The following is a 7440-nucleotide window of genomic DNA, read 5'->3' on the forward strand; positions in this document are numbered from 1 at the left end:
TAAATCTTCAGTTTTATTCTTGGGTTCAAAACTTGTTGGGGCGCTACTTTTTCTGCTTTTAGAAAGTTGGCATTTTCTTACTTTAACCATTCTATACCTCTGCTTGTCGCTAGAATACATCCCTGGGTTGGATGACAGTTGAGTTTTGTGAATTCACGCTAGACAGTCACACAAAAAGGGAGCTGAGTTGTGCCCTGCATAGTCTGGTGACCCATAACCAGGCTGATGTGCCTTCCTGAGGTAGATTGGTGGGAGGAGATGACACTTGCACCTGAATAGGGCTGTGCCTGTCCCCACACAAAGAGCTGCATACCCCCCTGTAATGTGTCTGGAACCACAGCAAAAATGGGAATATGTACTGAACCTCTGACACCATATACTCAGAACTCTTCTGGGATGAGGACATTCCAACAGGAAGAAGAGCTGTTGGACTGCCACTTTGCTGCTTAACTTGCAGTGATAGCCTGCAGTCTGCTTCTTCTTGCATGGGAGTGAGAGGACTGGAATTTGCTCTCTGCATCCTGCTTTCTAAAGTTTCTCCAAAGGCTTGAGTTGAGCATTCCTCCTGTTAGAAGTCTCTGGTCCACCAAAGACTTCACCCGCATCTTGCTACCAGAATCTGGGCTTCTGTGCTGTGAGTCCTTACCTGCCAAGTGGTGCCAAACCCTGTCCTAGACCCTTAGAGGTGATTCTGGTGTAACCGAGAAATCGATGCATCGACTCCAATTGTCATTTCAGAACTGGTGAATCTCATGCAAGATCAATGCATCACTGCTGCCTGCAATGAAGCCATGGTCTCTGCTCTTTGAGTGTGTGAGGCAATGGCTGCAACTTACAACACAAGCCCTGACTTTGCTTCAGGAGCCTCTGAGGTACTGCAGTTTGCTTGAGGCTCAAGCACCACTTCCGTGATATCCGTGATGCACTGCTCTGACTCCAGCGCAGCGTCTGCTGCCTGGTGGTTCAAAATTGATTCCGGGGAATCGACGCATAGCACATGACTTCGACGCATCATCAACACCACATTGCCTTTAGGACCTGAGGTCGAGCACCTGCAACGGATGCATCACCTCCCCTGTGCCTCGCATCGTCCCTGGGCATTAGCGGCTCAACGACCCTGCAACGCCTCCAGGAACTGACACATCATTTTGCTACAGTGTCGCCTCACCTACTTTACACAATGCATCATCCCAAGCACAAGCGTGCCAACAACCAAGGCGGTAAGGAATTGATGAATCACCTGCTATTGCGAAGACTCCCCTCCTCTGTGCATCACACCGTCTTTGACTTTTTGATGCATCCAAGGTACTGTGCGGGGGTCCGTGCGACTCCTTTAGCTTGCCTGCGCTCCTTAGCGGTCAGACTGAATTTGTGGATTTATCTGGTTTAGGGCGACCAGATAGCCTCAGGTGGAGCTATTGTAGTCACTTAGATAAATATTGGGTATTTTATTAAATGGTTGTAAAGTACTTTTGTGGGGTTTTAACTGTGTAACTGTGTGTGTGTGTGTACGTGTGTGCATGTGTGTGCACAAATACTTTGCACACTGCCTTGTTAGTTTAGCCTGGCTGCTGTGTGCCAAGCTACCAAAGGGTGAGCACAGGTAAACTTTTAGTGTGTACTACACTTACCCTGACCAGAGTGTGGTCCCTTACTTAGACAGTGTGCATACCTCTGCAAACTAGAGGCCCCATTACTAACAGAGTGGAACAGAGACCTGAGATGACTATGAGCAGCATTGCCAGCACCTCCAAATGTAAGATGTCCCACTCTACTGAAGAAGGTCAAATATCCATAAACACATGGCTAGAGATACACACCACTAGCTGCACCAACATTGGTAAATACTGAAGACTTTCAACTAAAATGAGTGTTATCATGTTTTGCATTTACCACAAGGCATCTGGGTGAATTGTGTACTGGTGTGCCAGGCAGTTTGCTCCCCCTTTTTTTTGATTGGCTCCTTGTGAAGACAGCACTAGTAGTAACAACGAAAAAAGGCGTTAAGGTGGGAAAACATTTCTTTTTGCTTGTTAAACTAAATGAAATGCCATGATCGTTTTCATGTTTCATTTTAAAATTAGATGAGGTAGGACTGTGGAAAATAGACTGGTGTAGCTCCTCGTTTTAATGCTTTGATGATACTGGAACCATTTTATTGCAGTGTTGAAATCGTGAACTTAAATATACAAATATAAATCAGCTATTGTAATCCTGAAGCACCAGGTTGTGGGTGAATGAACACCATAAGCACCCCCAGATGCTGTTCCCATGTACCACTTGTCATGGTGATAAGATGTGACCACAGCTGTCTCCATCTTGCAAGTAAATTTGACTAATGTGAAGTCGCAAGGGCAGGATCCGTCCTCCTATGAACACTGAAGTGTCATTGAAGAACTTCACATGATCCTCAGATGCCTCACAGCTGTGCAAGTGGTTTCTCAGGCATTGGCCTGTAGCTATTGAGGCCTTACTGAGGGGAATATCATTCTCTGAAATGCAACGTAAAACTGGATTTACCTGTCCCAATATTCCCACATTTCTGTTCACTTATGCTTGTGTAGTTCATTTCATATGCGGTCATGTTATGTTATGGTATGCTTTGCAGTGTTAGCGGGGAGTTACCTTTAACTTTTTCAGCTCCGTATTTGGTATAACCACATTTATCAGTTTGGATTTATATGCTTTGTTGTAGAGAGGTGTAGTAACCATGCTACGCTGGTATGATGTAAATCAAGTTGGTTTATTTACAAGTAAGTTAACAGGTGGTAAAAGTCTTGTAGATGGTAATTCACAGCCCCACAAGGAGCAGTCTGCTAGCTGCTCAGCCCCTCTCATCAACTGTCACACCACATTCAGTCACCCAGGCATTCTAGTGAAGGTCCACTCACCAACATTCCATACAGAGTATACACACACAGGCTGAGCAGCTAGAGTGAAGAAACATAGGGAATGAAACATCATGTGAGGATACTACATACCTCTTCCCTAATGAACAGAAGAAATAGTGAATGCATAACTAAGAACATACAATTAACTATAAGCATAAATGTACATCATACATAAATAGTCCACATCCCAAAAATGAAGTGAACATCATGAGGAAGAAATGAACCATTTAAAACAAAAGTCAATAGCCCAGACCCAGGGATGACGGAACACTGCACCACGAGAGGGAAAGGAACCCAAGACAAGAAGGAAAGATGGCTACCCAATACTATATAACCATCCCCCTCCTCAAATACAGAAAATAAATATAGACCAAAATGTAATGTGAGAATCAAGTCATGTGGACAAAAGGACTAAAAACCCAGTGTCCTGCCTCAAACTAAAATAAGAGACAACAATGTAAAATCATGTGTCCTCCCATGTAGGAAGACAAGTAATGTGTGTATGTGGACTAAAGGAACTAATACAGCTCCCACCCTAAACAGGGGACAACTATACGTACATGTGAACAAAAGGGACTTGTACCCAATGTCCTGCCCCCACCCTAAACAGGGGACGTCGAAAAATGAAAATGTGTATATGTGGACGAGAGGGACTGTGACCCAATGTCCTGCCCCACCAGTAACTAAGGGGCAACCTTTCAAAAATTCTCCATTGAGAGGAGGCAAATCATGTGACAACATACCAAGGCGTGCGGCGCAAGGCGTCTTAAGCACGCAAGAACCCACCCCTGCAACAAGTCAAAAAGACCACCCTCACGTAAGGGTACAAATGTAATTAAGCGTAAAATTTGTCATAAAAATCCCCAAAACTTACCCCAAAGTAGGGAACAATCACCCTGTGTAAGGGTTCACCCCTGTGAAGGGGCCATATAAAGTGTAGCTAACTCCTGCAAGAAAAAAACGTAATATTCCTAACGTAAGGGAAAAACTTAATATGTATAACTGTAATGCTGTAAAACTGTAAACAGTTATCCTGTAAAGCTGTAAACTGTACTTGAAATGAAGCTGTACTGTAAAGCTATAATTGACATACTCAATAATGCTTCTTAAATAGAGAACAGTGAAAATTTCGACTAAAACACTGAAAACTGATACATGAGAAAAAGCCACTAGATGGCAGCATTGAACAGCACTAAACCAACACTGTATTCATTAAAACGTGCTCCCATAGACGACGTTCCAAGAATGTTTTGCCAATTCGAAGAAAGAAATGTCTTGATGTTGCAGATTCCTTATGAGGCTTATGTGAGACGTCCCCTGACAATAGACCAATGCTCCTAATTGCTTCTTGCGTGGGAAGGTCTCCAATTCGTCGCCAAAATTAATGTAGGAACCACGCTACGCTGGTATGATGTAAACCAAGTAGGTTTATTTACAAGTAAGTTAACAGGTGGTAAAAGTCTTGTAGATGGTAATTCACAGCCCCACAAGGAGCAGCCTGCTAGCTGCTCAGCCCCTCTCATAAACTGTCACACCACATCCAGTCACCCAGGCATTCTAGTGAAGGTCCACTCACCAACATTCCATACAGAGTAGACACACACAGGCTGAGCAGCTAGAGTGAAGAAACATAGGGAATGAAACATTATGTGAGGATACCACAAGAGGTTTAAAGCACAGCTGATACCCAGAAGGTATTCTTGGCCTGAGCAAAATAAATATGAATAACATGGTGGAGATAACAAGCTTTTCAAAGACTCTGCCCATCTAAGAGTACTTACGGCATATAAAGGATGGATTTGTACTTAGAATAGGCTCTTCTGGATCACCAGAGCTTAGGTTCACCATGGTGGATAGAATAAGAGCACAAGTTACAGGCTGTTCAAATCATGACTCAAGGCTTTAACCATCACTATGTTCAAGCCAGGCTGGAAGTACTGAAAGTTAAATACCCAAATCAAGCCAAGCACTGTACTTATTGAACTGTGAGGAAAGTGGAGCAGTGCACTCCCAGGAAGTTGTTTCGTCAATAAAGAAGCTCGATCAGTGTCTTCATTGTATAAATCTTTATTTGTGACAATCCATGTGGTTATTAAAATACATCAGCCAAGAAAGCTGTGGGCCAGGCCTGGGTCACTCCTGGTTTACAGAAAAGGACTCAGTGGCACTCAGAGTATGTGCTGGCAAGAGTGAAGCGGCCACCTTGGTAAGTGCCGGTGAAGAGAAACCTAGAGTCCTTGTCTCAGCATATCGGCTAGACATCTAGCTGATACGCTGAGACAAGGACCTCAAGGTGGCTGCTTCACTCTTGCCAGCACATACTCTGAGTGCCACTGATTCTTTTTCTATAAACCAGGAGAGACCCAGGCCTGAGGTTCCGTGACAATTGTAAGTGGTGTCTTCGACTCGCACGAATATGGTCGAGTCTAGTATCTATGAACCGCAAATGACGAGTTTAGTAAGTGTGCGCAGTTTCGCTGTGCTAACTCAAACCGTTCGTTTGTTATGTGGGCTTCTCATCTGTACCCACGGGTTCCATCTTAGATACGGCATCCATTTTGTCTCTTGCCCTCAAGTAGTCAGCGAACGGACGCTGTCCGCTTCGCGACCCTGGGACTCCCAAGATATTTGCGGAAGACACATGTCCTTTGAAAGTGTCTTTATGACGAGGGGGTTGCTGCTGTAAGGCAGGTGGCGCCGCTCGAGGCTCATCTTGCCGCACGGGCTTATTGTCTCAGCCGTGCATCTCATTAGGCACGTCCCTTTGATGCCTGTATCTCGTGTTTCCCGGCACCTCCCCTTTTACACCCTTTCCGATCTCCCCACTGTCTCCGTCTTCCTCTGCACCTGTCTTCGTTCCTGTTTCGATCCACTTTACTGCTGATTGGAATTTGCTAATGGTGGGAAGATGGGTTTTTACAGTTGGGAACCGCCAAATGTTTCCGCACTTATGTTCCGGACCTTGTATGTTTCAAAGCGACCAAAGCGACCCCTCTGGGTGCTAGATGTGGGAACTGAGTTGTAAACCTTTGTGTTCAATGTTAGCCTATGGGTAAAAACTGTATAAAAGGAGCGATCCACAAAACCAATTTGAAGCAGTCTCCCCAAGTTGCACGTGGTGTACTTGTCGTGACTTCTGTGTTCCCTGCAGTAAATAAACCTTGACTCTTTGACGCCGAAGGAAGTGTCCCGTGTCTCTGTGACTTGTACGCCGGAGCAGGTTACCCACGAAGGTTTCAGGTGTTGTGCCCTGGCACCGCTGGGTCCAAAAGAACCCAGTCCTTCAGTTGGCGCCCAACGTGGGGCTGCATCAGTGGTACCGGTCCAAGCCCGACGGTCGTGAGGAACTTCGTGTGAAATCTCCGAGGGAAGGTGCACCCCGCTTCATCGATCCGGTTGTCGAAATAAGTGGCCCGAAGACTTTTCCCGCGAAGATTCCCGCCTCCTAACGGCTGCGACGGACTGCTGCCCTGACTGTAGACCTGTTTTGGCGCCTGGCGTAGACCTTGGTATAGCGAGACGATTGACGGGCCTTCCTGAGGACGCCATTGATCTTTGAGTTAAGTATTTGTGGGTCGCTCCCAGAATCCTTGGTTGTAAACACTTTAGCGAGTGTTTTTGTTGTAGACACTTTCGCGAGTGTCTTTGTTGTAAACACTAGTGTTTGTTTTTGTTGTACACGCTGTGTGAGTGTTTTTGTCGGTGACACTTTGCTAGCGTACTTTTGTTGTTGTATTTGTTTGACGACTGCAGCCGCCAAAGACCGAGGGTTTTGTTCTTGCTGGGACTTGGTAAATCCCGTAACCCTTGAAGTTTGTGAAACTCGGCTAGCGTGCAAGATGCCTGGTCGCAGTACTTTGTTCAGTTGCTTTAGACCTTGTGGTGCGGATTCCCTGCTGGAGGACTCGTGTCCGATACCTCCGGTAGGAACTCCTACTTATGACTTATATAGCAAACATGGGCTAGGCCCGATTGCTTTTAACGATTATTGGATAAAATACACAAAGAAAGACGGCGATCTTCGTTGGCCACCTCATGGTAGCTTCGAAGCGTCGATCTTAGATAATTTGGAAATTAAGTTGTTCGAACGTAAATCTAGGCCGGCCATGTTTGATGCCTTTCGGTTGTGGCGCAAAGAAGCCCGACAGAAAGAGATCAGACAGAATAAACGTAGTGAGCGAGATAATGTTGCTACTATTGTAAAGAAGGCTGAGCAGTTTCAGCGTGATAAGGAGGATAAGGATAAGGAAGTGTTTGAGAGGCTGCAACGTATGACCATAGATAAATGCTATCCTGCTTTGCCTACGGAGTCGGATAAGAAGGAAGAGGCAGTTGAGGATCCTTTAATGTCCTATCTTATGAAGTCGCCACCTCCGTACGTACAGGGTACCGCAGCTCCTGTGGTCCCTGCCGTACCTGTTCTTCCACCTGTTATTCCTCCGCCTGTTCCTCAACCTGCACCCGCTCTTCCGACTGTTCCTGCTCCTGTGCCTGTTTCTATTCCTACTGCTCCTCCGCTTCCACATACTCCTACTCACGCTACTGCTCC

The sequence above is a fragment of the Lissotriton vulgaris genome, chromosome 2_1 (genome assembly GCF_964263255.1).
Source record: "Lissotriton vulgaris chromosome 2_1, aLisVul1.2, whole genome shotgun sequence".
Classification (NCBI taxonomy): domain Eukaryota; kingdom Metazoa; phylum Chordata; class Amphibia; order Caudata; family Salamandridae; genus Lissotriton; species Lissotriton vulgaris.